General features: G+C 37.4%; 1 protein-coding gene across 1 annotated transcript in view; it reads left to right on the forward strand.

Annotated features, from left to right (window-relative positions):
* The first annotated feature begins 2,806 nt into the window (after window positions 1-2,806).
* Window positions 2,807-16,638, forward strand: part of LOC121388427 — a 39,249-nt gene continuing 25,417 nt past the window's right edge. The window contains exon 1 of the mRNA XM_041519743.1: window positions 2,807-3,091. The gene's annotated coding sequence lies outside the window, so the exon portion shown is untranslated. The remainder of the gene's footprint in view (window positions 3,092-16,638) is intronic.

A 16,638-nucleotide genomic window follows, 5' to 3' on the forward strand; every position in this document is an offset into this window, starting at 1 on the left:
TTGAATTATTAATGAGCACGCGGTCTTGATGTCAGGTACTAGTTACTTAGCAACGCCTATTTTAGAATCTCTTAAAATGCATATGTGTGTGGAGAAATAAAATATACAAAACCCAGTCAGTGACGATATATTACAGTATATATCCATCCATTAATTCGTTCTTTCCTTCATTCATTCGTTTGTTCGTTCATTCATTGGTCCATTCATTAATGGATTCGTTCGTTCGTTCATTTATACATTCATCCGTTTGTTCGTTCATTAGTTCACCCATTCATGCATTCCTTCGCTCGTTTATTTGTTCGTTCATTCATTCATTAGTTCATTCATTAGTCCATTCATTCATCCATTCGTTCATTCATCCATTCATTCGTTCGTTAGTCCATTCATTTATGCGTTCGTTCGTTCGTTGGTTCATTCATTGATTCATGCTGGCCTCGGTGGCGTCGTGGTTAGGCCATCGGTATACAGGCTGGTAGGTACTGGGTTCGGATCCCAGTCGAGGCATGGGATTTTTAATCCAGATACCGACTCCAAACCCTGAGTGAGTGCTCCGCAAGGCTCAATGGGTAGGTGTAAACCACTTGCACCGACCAGTGACCCATAACTGGTTCAACAAAGGCCATGGTTTGTGCTATCCTGCCTGTGGAAAGCACAAATAAAAGATCCCTTGCTGCTAATTGGAAGAGTAGCCCATGTAGTGGCGACAGCGGGTTTCCTATCAAAATCTGTGTGGTCCTTAACCATATGTCTCATACCATATAACCGTATATAAAAAGTGTTGAGTGCCTCGTTAAATAAAACACTTCTTTCTTTCATTGATTCATTTTTTCTTTCTTTCATTCATATGTGGAGTCTTAATAGCTGTTGGTGCATTGTGTTGTCGTCTATTGTAGAGTGCGCCTTGCGACCCATCACCTCTGACCTCAGTACCCTAGGTTTCTGTCCGGGTGGGTCAATATTAGTTTAACTCTCTACCCACTGACCGATCTAGTTTGGAAGTCCCTAACAGATGACGAAGCCTCAGCCGATATAGCCCCATGATTGAGTTCATTATTTCATTCATTCATTCATTCATTCATTCATTCATCATTCATTCATTCATACGTTCATTCGTCCATTCGTTTATTCATACATTCATTCATTCATTCGTTCATTCATTCGTTCATACGTTCGTTCATTCATTCATACATTCATTCATTCATTCATTCATTTATCAATTTGCAGACATATCAAAAACGAAAACAACTGCCTTGCACATTAAAACACCGACAACTAACAATAGAATGGAAGTTAAAACTATTTGACACTATGGCATTACCTATCATTTTACACGGATGCGAAACATGGGGCTACGAAAACACGGATGTTATCGAAAACATACATACAAATTTCCCCAGCCGCTTACTCCCTGTTAAAAAAGGCACACCAATATTCGTGTTATATGGAGAACTAGGACATAGAACACTGAAGTTAATTATCCAACAAAGAATGATTAGTTTCTGGACTAGAACTGAATCTGGCTAACAAACAAAACTAACAAAGAATGATTAGTTTCTGGACTAGAACTGAATCTGGCTAACAAACAAAACTATCTTTTTCATTACATGAATTCATGTTACATGACTCATCCTTAAATGGGCACAGCTATTGATGGATCCAGCATATTAAACCATTATTTAATAGACAAGATGTGACAAATATATGGATGTCCCAAAGATTCTTAACCCCCAACCCCCCTCACCCCAATTTTTTAAACATATCATATTAAGACAGCATTACCAGTATAATAAAAATAATATTGCAACTTCGTCTAGAGGAAAAATGTACTTATTTTTTTAAAGATAACCCGACACTAGAAACATACCTCACCATAATGCCAGAAAAACTATAGATCACCATACTTAAATTTAGAACATGGAATCACTACCTCTCAATTGAAATCGGACGATGGAACAACACCCCTGTAGAAATTCGATTATGTACACTTGAGGTCTCAGTCGCAGTGTCAACGCTATCATTGTATGTATGTATATAATATATACACATGTATTTTATCTGTATCACCATGTTGTTGACTTGTTAATTATATTTAATGTTGGAAAGTAAAATACAAGAACCTACATCACCAACTTGCGACTTCTGTTACTTCATTTAATATTCAAATTAATTTTTACATCATTCTGGTAAAGCAAAACATTCATAATAAAAAAATACTCTGTTTTAGTATTATTGTATATATGCATTTATATATTATATACTTTGTGTTAGTCTAGTTATCAGTCCTATATAATTTGTGTTAGTCTAGTTACAGTCCTGTATGTAATGCACCATTATTAAAACAAACTAGCTATATTTATTAAAAGATGATCTAGTCTTGTGAACTGACGTTTCTCCGCTCAATTTAGCTATTGTGATTCCATATCATGTGTTGTATGTTAACTATAGATACTTCTATGTTGACGTATGTTCTTGTCATGTATGTTAATTAGGTATTTGAATTGTCCTCTTGTTACACATTGTAATGTGTTTAATAAATCTTGAAACCTTGTAACATGCTGAAAGACACACATCCTCTACTAAACAAAACGAAAGACATATAGATCATGTGCGTGTGTACCATCCGTAGTGGTAATTTATAATGGTGTTGTATTTAAAGCGACTTAAGAACGTACAGCTTGATAACCCCCTACATTAGAACACCTCGACACGTGTTGGCTGTTTATTAACATGGTTCATACAGGGTGGATCTCTGTATGGTTACTTCAACAAACAGCCATAAATTCAACGACCTATTTGAACAGGCGGCAACAACAGGCCATGGCAGGGAATGAAAGAGAAACAGTGCGTATTCGATAAAAGCTCTTTCTTATCACTGTCGTTGCGAGGGACGCGGTCGTGACCACGCAAGGCTCGCCGTAGGAATGCAAAAATAAAAACACGACCAGCTTCGGCGCGGTTCGGAATATTGATATTTTCGGGATTAGAAAAAGAAAACGAGGAATTCCGTATATTTGTGGATACCATAATATTATAACGCCTATTTCCAGATCTGCATCGGATGGTTCGACAAATCGAGACAGTATTTATAAAGGTATTGTTGTTTACAGCTTTTGCGATTTGTAAAGGTATTATATGGAGTAGACATTGGTGTACAGCATTTTGCTAAGCGATTTGTAGTTTTAATATAATTAAATAATTATAGAGTAGAAACAGTTTTGTTTTCGAGAGAGGTCTTCGTATGGGATGAAGCTCAGTAGAAAAGTTGTCATAAAGATCCGATGCGACGGGTCGCAGGATCGATCGCTGTTAACAGACTCTGGATTATTCCCTTCCTCACCAGGGCTCTACGACAGTGTGCCAAAGACTATGGTATGCTCTGTTGTGCTTTCCGGAATACGTATTCTGTATGGAGGCAGCGTTTTTGTCCACGTCCGTCTCTCATTCTGTCTGTCTGTCTGTCTGTCTGTCTCTCTCTCTCTCTCTCTCTCTCTCTCTCTCTCTCTCTCTCTCTCTCTCTCTCTCTCTCTCTCTCTCTCTCTCTCTCTCTCACTCTGTCTCTCGCTCTCTGTCTCTCTCTCTCTCTCTCTTCCTTCTCTCTCCCCTCTGTCTCTATTTCCTTCTCTCTCCCCGCCTCTCATTCTGTCTCTCTCCCCCACTCTGTCTCTCGCTCTCCGTCTCTATTTCCTTCTCTCTCCCCGCCTCTCATTCTGTCTCTCTCTCTCTCCCTCTCGCACTATATCTCTCCCCGTCTCGCTCTGTCTCTCTGTGCGTGCCTCCCTCTCTCTTTTCTCTGTGACATAGAGAATAATACATGAGTTTCCGTTGGATACCATTTATCTTACAACGAGTTGTTTAAAAACGTTTTTAAACAACGCGTTGTAAGATAGATGGTATCAAACGGACACGAATGTAGTATTCTATTTTTCTCACGCCCTATCAGCCCCGATACCTGAGATGTGTTCAAGTGACACCGTACTTGAACCTTTTAAAAAACATAACGGGGTTAGCATATTAAGCCTACTACCAATACTACTGGTACTAATAGACTCCATCATATGTGGTCATGTGTGTTACAAAAAGTATAGCCCGAGTACTCTGACTGTAAGAGAACTAGACGGACATTTGGACATAAATACGCTCTCATTACGTATTTATGTCCAAATGTCCTTCTAGCTCTCTTACAGTCAGAGTACTCGGGCTACAAAAAGTACAGCCGAGGTGGTAAAAATTTCGATCCGGGACGAGGCTTGTCGAGTCTTAGGGTCGAAATTTCTACCACCGAGGGTGTACTATTTCTATCCCACATGACCGCATATGATGGAGTCTTTTTCTCCCATACATTCGATAAATAAACCATTATTTTACACGAACAAACAAACATGGCTGAAAAAATTACTTCTTTATTTGACCGTTTTATCATAAATAAACTACACTATCATATTTGCTGCGTCTGTTTCATGTGTTAAATATATAACACTACAAATTAACAAGACAGCTTTTATAATGAAGGTTTTAATAACAAAATATCGATATAAAACTAACCAACTTGCATTGATATATAATCCCATTTTATAATTACTGTTTTGTAATAGGCGTCTTGATTGGTTAAAATGCTATCACGTGATCTAAAACCAAACGTTCATTCTTCCATGAATGTGAAAACTGCACTTTTTCGGTAACCAAGGGAATCCCCGAGGATTCCATCGTTTCTATTTTTATCCCAAGTGTGTCTGCACTGTGAGTGACGGTGTCAATTCAGGCTTTAAACGAAGCTTCTATTATAAGTTATAGCAGAGAATGCTCAACAAATCAAGAGTGACCTGAGCGCAGCCCTGTCATATTTGACAAAAACACCAAACCGACAACTTACACGCACGAAAACACATACGCCTTCGTGTACAATTCCGCGACCTGTCCTTTCCGAGAATAATATCACACAATCACAAACTTCCTCTGAAATCCACACACACAGTAACACTGAAACCACTTTATCCCTTCCAAGTCAGTCTTCACATTCATTTTCACTAATTCAACTTTTGACAACTGCAATTTTAATATAGGTAGTAGATAAATCTTCTAAATAATTTGACGCTCTCCCTCCATGTTAATTAGTTCAAAATTCATCGAAATGTTTTTTGCGTTATCAGTTGATGTTCTGTTATTTTAAATTTTATAACGTTTTATCCACACTTGATTCAGATAATTAAAATTTATAAAACCTTATGTAAATCAATATAATGAATCGGAGATTTGACGGAAAAAAACGAATGGAACTTTCTAAGGGAATTCCCTTATTTGTGTATTGATACAGTTGTAAATCATTGTGGAATAGAGTTCGATTGGGTTTTTTAATATACTTTTGTATAATGGCAATATTAATGCATTTGGAATTATAAGAATAACGCGCTACGCCATTCATACAGTGTGTAAAACGGTTTTGGTGTTTATCATCGCATGAATGTCAAAGATACAACGTTCAATTCTTAAGACGTCATATATTACCAACGCCGTAATACTCCCCATGTGAAATTCCATGACGTCGTAGCCCATGCACGACAGATTTATTCCGCATGGGCTGACGTCATGGAATGGGTCTGTCTTGCATGGTTAGGGATGGGAGAAATGACATCTCGTCGAAATGGCCATATTAGTCACCAAATAGTCCTGAGTTGCCATTAAACAAATATTTCGTTTTTTTTTCTTTTTGCGGTATTAGTTCTTGCTACTTGTATGTATTCGTCAGTGAATGTATCATGATGTTCAACATAACTGGACGGATATAACCATACTTCCGGGTGAGGTGTCAGAGCAGAACAGAGTCATTTATTTCCGGCTAGAACAGGAAAAAGATCTACATTGATCATAAAATAATAACTGACGAACATAAGCAGTCAGTCATCTGTATTATCGTGATCGATTAGTGCTTAACAGATTTAGAGTTGCGAACAGATCAAAGAGTATTTGTGCAATGTGTTCAAGTTGAAATAATTTGTCCTTGATAGCAAACAATAAGATTTAATAAGTTGCTCAATAGCGGGGGTTTTTTTTGTGTTTTTTTAAATAAATAAAATAAATAGGCAATGACTGGTCGGTATATTAAAGGTTAAGCTAATAAGTTTCTTATCACTTTTGCGCGTATTTCAATAGAACTGTATTAACTGAATGTCATACCAGAATATTTTTGTATCTAGGAAGGAACCTATACGACATAATTTATATAGGAATACAGGCGCGTGCGCAGGGGGGGGGGGGGGGTGTTGAACCCCCCTCCCCTGCTCAAGGCGAATTTTTTATTTATGCTAATGTAATTTCTTTCCAAAAAAATGTGGTCAGAAAGCAGTAAGGAGTGGTAGTCGACCGATCCCCCGACTCCCCATTGGCTGCGGGCCTGTCAAGTAAAGCAACTGCATTCACTGTGTTCGATGAATGACATGTCTAATCGTGGTCATGCATTACCAGGTCCGTAAGAACGACTTTGGGAGTGGGGGCACTGACGGATCGGGTACAAACTCGGTATCAGATTTTGGTTACAATGGCAAACATTAATGTGATAAAAAAAAGGCTCACAAGTGGGAGGGGGTGGGGGTGCCCCCCGGAACCCCACCCCCACCCCGGTTCCTACTGATCTGATTACTATGGTGATGTAAGAAGCATCCAAACTGCATACATTGTGATCTTAATGATCACATGTTGCACACATTTAAGATGTGCACAAAATGTTTATCCCTAGCGAAAGTTAAGTAGTATATATTCTAATGTATTATACTTTGTTTTTTAGTTTGGGATGAGCATGGCAAGGTAATTAATGTATTAATGGCGCAGCAAATATGAACCCGTAGATATAACGGGATGATTACTAGTCAAATGTTCATAATTGATTCAATTACCTCAAGACCTATTACATACACACACACACACACACACACACACACACACACACACACACACACACACACACACACACACACACACACACACACACACATACATACATACATATATATATATATATATATATATATATATATATATATATATACACATATATATATATATACATCCATACATCCATACATACATACATACATACATACATCCATACATCCATACATACATATATACATACATACATACATACGTACGTACACAGGTCCGAGTCCCAGCAACGACATGGGACAATTTGTGAGGCCAGAAAGGATTTAATTATCCCCTGCGCCAGTGCGTTAATATCTATGTATGTAACAGTCAACCTCGACATACATACAATATATAGATATTCATACATCAATACATCAATACATCAATACATACATACATACATACTGAGATGGGTTATTTCTATAGTCACGTGACAACCCAATATATGCCGTTAAGAGTGGGAAACAAAATATAAAATCTAAATCATACATTTTAGATAATACATGGTTAATAATTCTCCATTACTATTACCTAATACTTATATAACAAACATTATGTTTGGAAACATTGATATGTTTGGGTATTGTTACATACACACAATTATAACAAATGTTGCACTTGACCTTCTATATGTTTCATGTCCACATTGTACATTGTCCAAAATTCATGCATTTAATTCAATATACTAGTACAAGCAAGTAGTTGTGTGGACACCCAGCTGCTATAGACCAGCATGCAGGTGACGATAATTATAAAGCATTACTTAGTGCATTAATTGAAATCAAAACGGTTTGAAGCAGTTATAAATTCATGAATTGATTCCACTATTCTTAAATTTATTTCCGGAAGATAGTAATTTCTACCAAATAACACTGTTGTGATGTCTGTAATAAAACTTTGTATGGCGAATATTATCATACAAAGTGCAGTTAAACAGAAAATGAAGTGTATTTTCAAACGGATAACCACAGCTGCATGGCGGATTGTCACTGATATATCGTTTGAACCTATGATCATTTAGATCGCTACATTCCAGGCGAAGTCTACAGTGAACTATTTGATTTGAAAGCGTTCTAAATTCAAGAAATTGCTTATCTGGTAAATTTAATATCGGACGGATTTCTTTTTTAAAAGCAGACAACGATTCATTATTTGTAGTGTCAGTTCCGAGATTATTCCAGATACGAATTCCAGATGGTAAAAAAGAACTTTTTATAGAATTCTATTTTGCTATATACAGTTTGGAATTCGCCAGCGTTATGAAGAGTGTAATTTGAATTGTTAGATACTTTTGGTGGTACCGACGATGATAGATAGTTGGGAGTTGACCTTTTACCATTTTGTGAAGAATACACATTTTATGGAATTCATGGTGTTGGGACAGAGACATAAATCCAGTCTCGTTGTATATTTTGTCATGACTAGTACCCCTAACTGCACCACAGACAGTTCGAAGGGCATCCAAATGAAGGTGTTCCAATAAATTTGCCTGAACTTTAGGGCAGTTGTCTCATATGTAATCACAATAATCAAATATAGGTAAAATTAATGTTTTGTATAGCATTTCAAGTGTTTTCCTACTCAAACGGTATTTTAGACTTCGACGACAATTTATCATGAGACTAACCTTTTTCAGATAGTTGTTCAATGTAACAATGCCATTGTCCATTACTCTGAAACGTAAGACCCAAGTGCTTTTTGAATTTTGAACATTTTTAATCTTATCATCTTTTAAGAAGAGGTCTGGTTCGAGATAAGCCCGATGTTTTCGAGAGAAAGTAATTGATTCAATTTTCTCTGGAGAGAACGCAATTTGCCATTTATCTGCCCAGTCTGATATTTTACGAAGATTCATATTAATTATATGATAAGTAGACTGACGATATTCTAAAACTGTATAAAGGGAAGTAATGTTCTCGACTATATCGTTAATATATACCAAGAATAAAACAGGCCCCAATATTGATCCTGATCCCTGAAGTACCCGGCCTGAACAAGTTTAAATTCTGAAGTGAATCCATATATATATATATATATATATATATATATATATATTACCGTAATATGTGAAATAATACTCCATATATTGCGTGAATTGCGAATTCTTGGGCGCCATCTTGAATTTATACAAATTAGAAGTTATTAAATCATATTGTAATTTATATCAATCTATTCATTAACCCCAGCACTTTATATCATAGCACTTTATATCACTTTAATATTCCATTTATATATGAATAAATATAATTTGGTACATAAATGTGGTATTTATATATTTAGCATATACATACATGTATACAAAAATTATGCATCGTAAAAATGCATTTAAGAAGTTTTGCTTTTACCAGCATTTGGAATGATGAATTGTAGTTTTAGAGTACATTGCAGGACATCAAGTTTTCAAAATGTATGAATGCATGTATGAATATTAATAACAAAGGAAGATTTTTTATCCAGATACCGACTCCAAACCCTGAGTGAGTGCTCCGCAAGGCTCAATAGGTAGGTGTAAACCACTTGCACCGACCAGTGATCCATAACTGGTTCAACAAAGGCCATGGTTTGTGCTATCCTACCTGTGGGGAGCGCAAATAAAAGATCCCTTGCTGCTAATCGGAAAGAGTAGTCCATGTAGTGGCGACAGCGGATTTTCTCTCAAGAATCTATGTGGTCCTTAACCATGTGTCTGACGCCATATAACCGTAAATAAAATCTGTTGAGTGCGTCGTTAAATAAAAAACATTTCTTTTCTTTATTGCGTTTATGCGAATTCTAGGGGTGTTCGTGGGGTGGGATATCCCCTTAAATTAAATTAAGTAATTATTTTGATACATGTAACATGAATTTGGTTTTTATAGCGTATACACATGTATAAAGAAATTATACATCTTGAAAACTGCATTAAAAGTGTTAGCCACCGACACACACGCACACACACACACACACACACACACACACACACGCGCGCATGCACGCACGCACGCACACACACATATGCTTCCGCCGTGCCTTTTTATTTGCATTTCCTTTTTCAATCACGAATCTATTTACGGAGTGAACATGAATAAGGTAACGAATCTCTCCAGTCAATGGTATCTAAGTGCCTCAGCTCTAACTTCGTGCTTTCAATCAAGAAGTCTATTTTACAGGTAATTATCAGGAGCGTCCGATCAGTCTCTAAATATTTAATTACATGATGGAATTAGCGAAAAGATCAATGGAAAACATACTGTTTTATTCATTACGTTTATCCAGTGCACCACGACTAGTATATCAAAGACTGTGGTATGTGCTACCCTGCCTGTGGGATAGTGCATATAAAGGATCCCTTGCTACGAATGGGATAAATGTAGCGGATTTTCTCTCTAACACTATGTCAGAATTAACAAATGTTTGAGATCCAATAGCCGATTATTAATAAATCAATGTGCTATAGTGGTGTCATTAAACAAAACAAATTTCTCTTTTGTTTGTTTCGTTGTTTTTAACGTTTCCAACCAGTGGAACACGGCTGGCGCGTCAAAAACCATGTTATGTGCTGTTTTGAATGCAAAAAGCCCTGCAAGTTGTGCATAGTGTGAACATTTTATTCTGTTTTGTTTAACGATCACATTAGAGCTCATTGATGAATTCGTCCTCGACTATTGGACATAAACTACAATGTATTTGTTAATTCTGACACAAATCTTCAAAGGAAACCAGCTTTATTTTGTCCATTAACAGCAAGGGGTGGGGAAAAGCCCAATGAGTCCACCGGGGAGGTTCGACCCAACGTCCCAAGCACCCCAGACGGAGGCGCTACCAACGGAGTTAAATTTCACGCCATTTTGTTGTTGTAACAATAAAACACACTTTAAACTGATAAAATGTCTTCGAAACACTCCAAACAGTCATTATGTTCCAAATATAAAAAAAATCTCAAGAGCATTCAAAGCTATCATCGTCAGTAAGTATATATGCATGTTCCACTACACAGTACTACTTGACCTGGTTTTCAGTAAAATGTTAAGTATACTTATATACAAGTCCTACTTCACCATAAATCATGACGTGGGTTATTGTATTATCGCGGGTTACTTAATGTCATTGTTACTAGTATTCTGTTTGTCTTCTCACCCGTCGTCCTTGGTAACGCGAAGTGTGTCCAGTCGGCTGATACGTGCTATATCCAGGAGTCTGGAGTTTGGTCAGTAGTTACGAGAAAAGATCGAACATAATTCTAAGGCAGTTTAAACAGCAAAGTGAAAAGATTTGACAACACTTAAGTTTTGCAATATTTATTTTCGTGCTTATTTCGAATTGAGTCTCAACCTAGGGCAAGGGTAAGGGCAAGGGGCCCTTTTGGAAAATTGGCTGGAGGCAGTTGCCCCCCCCCCCCCCCATCTAAAACAAATACAACAAAACATGTCCCTTTAAATTAGAAATGCCTTTTTGTCTTACTAGAAAATATTTTGTATATGTTTAGGTGCATATTCCATTTGTCTAAAATCCGTATCCGTATATGTATAGGGGGCGAGACGTAGCCCAGTGTTAAAGCGTTCGCTTGATGCACGATCGATCTAGGATTGATTCCCGTTGATGGACCCATTGAGCTATTTCTCGTTCCAGCCAGTGCTCCACATCTGGTGTAATAAAGGCCGTGGTATGTACTATCCTGTCTGTGGGATGGTACATATAAAAGATCCCTTTCTGCTAATCGAAAAGAGTAGCCCATGAAGTGGCGACAGCGGGTTTCCTGTCTTAATATATGTGTGGTCCATAACCATATGTCCGACGCCATATAACCGTAAATAAAATGGTGTTGAGAGCGTCGTTAAATAAAACATTTCCTTCCTTATATGTATACGTTAACCACAATAGTAGTGGTCGAATACGCACTCGCGTATGGACAACGCTAAATGGAATCTACTCAACCCATTGGCACAGAAAGTGATTAATACGGATTACGCATTACGGACAACGCATACGTATTCGCTTGCCGATTACGAACAAATGGAGTTTGCGTCTTACCCTTTGCTCTCCTATTGTTGATCCGATCTTGAAATGAGCTGTTCTTAGCGATGAATGAACGACACCCCAGCACAAAAATACACATCGGCTATTGGCTGTCACAAAACGTAAGTATATGAACATATTCGTTCTTAGCAAAAATTGTCTTCGGCATCTAGACACACACAACTGCACTTGGAAACTCAAAGTTAAAGTGTGTTTAGGTTAACGACACCACTAGATAGCATTGATTTATTAATATTGTCAAACATTTGATAATTCTGACATATAGTCTTAGAGAAAAAGAAAGAAAGAAATGTTTTGTTTAACGACGCACTCAATACATTTTATTTACGGTTATTTGGCGTCAGGCATATGGTTAAGGACCACATAGATATTGAGAGAGGAAACCCGCTGTCGCCACTTCATGGGCTACTCTTTTCGATTAGCAGCAAGGGATCTTTATATGCACCATCCCACAGACAGGATAGTACATACCACGGCCTTTGTTACACCAGTTGTAGAGCACTGGCTGGAACGAGAAATAGCTCAATGGGTCCACCGACGGGGATCGATCCTAGACCGACCGCGCATCAAGCGAACGCTTTACCACTAGGCTACATCCCGCTCAATATAGTCAGAGAGGAAACTCTCTACATTGTTTCCATTTGTAGCAAGGAATATTCTATATGCACTTTCCCACAGACAGGAACATACCTTTACCTTTGAAATACCAGCTGGGGTGGTGGAAAACTCAATCAGAGAATGGGTCCACTGAGGTGGTTCGATCCTACGACTCAAGCACCCCAGGCGAGCACTCTGCAGACTGACCTGGATCCCGTCCAACTAGGACCCGATTTTGTATTTTGTTAATAAAAGCTCCACAAACATGTAAACTTTTGAAGACTTGTAGTTATTTTATTTATCTCACACTTTGAAAGTCCACACTGGAGCAGTCTTGCTCTGAAGATAATTTAAACGACCAAAACATTAACGTATTCAAACCGTATCGCTGCAGAAAACTAAACACAAGTCTAAAGGATGTTTAGACAAGGTCGTGGCTGCTTCCACGAATAATTATCAGACCCTTCGTTTATAAGACTACCAATAATTAATCCTACTTAATCAATTTAAGGGGCGGAATTTAGCTCAGTCGGTTGAGTGTTCGCTTGAGGTGCTTGCGTCGCAGGATCGAACCACCGAAGTGGATCCCTTCTACTGATTGGGTTTTTTCTCGTCCCAGCCAGTGCACCAAAACTGGACAAAGGCCGTGGTATGTGCTTTTCTGTCTGTGGGAAAGTACATATGAAAGATCCCTTGCTGCATTAGGAAAATGTAGCGGGTTTCCTCTGATGATTAAGAGTCAGAATTACCAAATGTTTGACATCCAATAGCCGATGATTAATTAAGCAATGTGCTACAGTGGTGTCGTTAAACAAAACAAACTTTAAACAAACTGTTTAATCAATTTACATTTATCCCAACAAGCAGATATGTTAAGCTCAGAGCGATACATCTTATTGTGTTCGTCGGTGGGCCCATTGGGCTGTTTACCGTTCCAGCCAGTGCACCACGACTGGTACATCAAAGGCCGTGGTATGTGCTATCCTGTTTGTGGGGTGGTGCATATAAAAGATCCATGCTACCCTTGATAAACTATAGCGGGCTTTCTCTCTCTAAGACTATTTTTATATCAAAATTACCAAATGTTTGACATCCAATAGACGATGGTTTATAAAATCAATCTGCTCTAAACAATGATATTGTTAAACAAAACAAACTTTACTTAATTTGTTTTCTATTTTGTTTGTAGGATGCCCCCCCTGTCCCCCCCCCCCCCCCCCCCCCCTCCCACTCGCATAAATCTCGGTTTATAATTCTTGGATGAGTTGCAATTCGTGTTGTATAAATATTATATTCCCATAATATATAGACCTTGATAATGCATCATGTCAAATAAATCAATACAAAAAACCTATTTGCAGTTGCGTATTATATTTAGATAAACATGATTCACTTGCATTTTACAACCAACAGACCCGTGTGACTTTCAAAATCATGCAGTTCCAACACATCTGAATAAATATGAGCACAGAGCGCGCAGTAAGTAATTAAATTTGTATTGACCGACGTAACAAAGACACCGTTATACCCCAATGTACTTGTATAAACATCGACAGTTTATCACCCCTAACACACCCGTCAGGTTAACTTTAACCAGTCTAATATCACATGACGTTAAAAAGAGAACAGAATCATGTGTAAATGTATCGCTGTTGTGTACTTGACAACCGAGGTGTGCGGATCTCCTCGACACGGTGATCAAACAACCGTTACACCGCTTTCAATGAGCGAGACATGACCTCTGTGAAGGAATCACTTGTACCGGGGGTTGTCGTATGAATGGGGTAGGCTATTCGCGATCAATGACGGTGCGAGGAAAAGGATTCGCGATATCTCTCCAATAACCTATTAAATAAAAAGAGATCAATTAACGATTATTCGGGGGAATTCGTCGTCGTCATAGCAACAGTCACGTTCCGCTCCACTGGTTTATATTAATTATTATAACACGTTGCATATTCTAAAGTTCATTTTTTTTTTATTAACTAGCAGTCTATTGAATACTTCTTCACCCTGTATGACATTGCTGAACAGATTTTATTGAATACTCAGTATATTAATACTTGTACCACCATTGTCAGACTTTCTGACCTCATTTTCACATTCTTTCATGTCTTCAGTTTTGCATTTCATTTCAAATGAAGAATAAATACTTTGTTGTGTCTCCTTTTCTGTCTGTTTGTCTCTCCTCTATCTAGTTATTTCGGTGGGGCATTCAGAAAGTCGGTAGCTTAACCATGTTATGCCCAGTAAATTTTACGTTTTATGCGATTACCTGATGGCATTAACACAGCGTAGATTTTCTTAAGAATGAATATTGAAGGAACAGAAGTCACAAGCTGGTGATGTCGGTTCTTGTATTTTACTTTCCAACATTAAACATGATTAATAAGTTAACACATTGGTGATACAGATACAATATATATGTCTAAGTTCTTACGTGACCCACAGAGTTGACACTGCGACTGAGACCGCAAGCATCTCCCCTTGGATCTCACCTTCTTGGACTATCTCTAGGTCTCTATATGGGTCTGTCCTTGGGTCTGTTGTTATAGGATCCGGCTCAAATGATTACGTCTTAATGTTCCTTGGGAATTCATCTCATTATCTCATGAGAAATTGTAATCGCTAACTGCTGACATAACAATTAATATGTATGTTTGTTAGCAATGGGCAACTATATTTACGTGCCCCTATCCACGAGGGTTCAGGCACTTTTGTTAGCAGACCGGGTACCAGCTGGGGGCATCAATTAAACATCCGTAGTGTCTTGATTGCTGTGAGTTAGTTTTAAACTAATTGGTCTGATTGCTAGCCCCTATGTAACTACAGTCTAAGTTATTGCATAAACGACAAGTGACACCATAACAATTATGAACGCTAAAAAAATATAAAGTACATTTGAATATAGTTGTACATCTTCCACTATGATAGTATTATTATTCGATGCAGATTTGGAAAGAGCATACACAATTATATATAGCGCTTTTATTTGTTACCCATTAATGATATAATTGAGGTGAGAGCAGTGATGAAAATTTAGCATTGTGCCTGATTCTTTTTTTTTTAAACTATGTTATTGTAGTCTAGGTAGGACTCCGAATGGAGGACCATCTCATGCTATGGTGAAAACAAAAGAGTCACAGGAGTGAAAGAGAGTAGAACGAGCGTCCAAAAATAATACTAAATGACAAAAAGTGTCCTAAATGTTGAAGAAATGTGCTTTCGTATTATAATCAAGTTCATATAACTTCCAGGACATTTAAAAATATGTTTGTATCAAAATAATTAATCAGCGTACGTCCATCGAGACTTAAAGGTAGAGTTAAGGGTACTTGGTACTTGTACAACATTGTATTGTCTTTTCTGTTTAATGGATGATATAGTAATTTCTTGACACCTAGTTACAGGTACTTCTACAACACTGTATTGTCTTTTCTGTTTAATGGATGATACAGTAATTTCTTGACATCTAGTTACAGGTACTTCTACAACACTGTATTGTCTTTTCTGTTTAATGGATGATATAGTAATTTCTTGACACCTAGTTACAGGTACTTCTACAACACTGTATTGTTTTTTCTGTTTAATGGATGATATAGTAATTTCTTGACACCTAGTTACAGGTACTTCTACAACACTGTATTGGGGTTTTCTGTTTAATGGATGATATAGTAATTTCTTGACACCTAGTTACAGGTACTTCTACAACACTGTATTGGGGTTTTTCTGTTTAATGGATGGTATAATTTCTTGACACCTAGTTACAGGTACTTCTACAACATTGTATTGTCTTTTCTGTTTAATGGATGATATAATTTCTTGACACCTAGTTACAGGTACTTCTACAACATTGTATTGTCTTTTCTGTTTAATGGATGATATCATTTCTTGACACCTAGTTACAGGTACTTGTACAACATTGTATTGTCTTTTCTGTTTAATGGATGATATAGTAATTTCTTGACACCTAGTTACAGGTACTTCTACAACACTGTATTGTTTTTTCTGTTTAATGGATGATATAGTAATTTCTTGACACCTAGTTACAGGTACTTCTACAACACTGTATTGGGGTTTTTCTGTTTAATGGATGATATAGTAATT

This window comes from Gigantopelta aegis, chromosome 2 (genome assembly GCF_016097555.1).
Source record: "Gigantopelta aegis isolate Gae_Host chromosome 2, Gae_host_genome, whole genome shotgun sequence".
NCBI classification, from domain to species: Eukaryota; Metazoa; Mollusca; class Gastropoda; order Neomphalida; family Peltospiridae; genus Gigantopelta; species Gigantopelta aegis.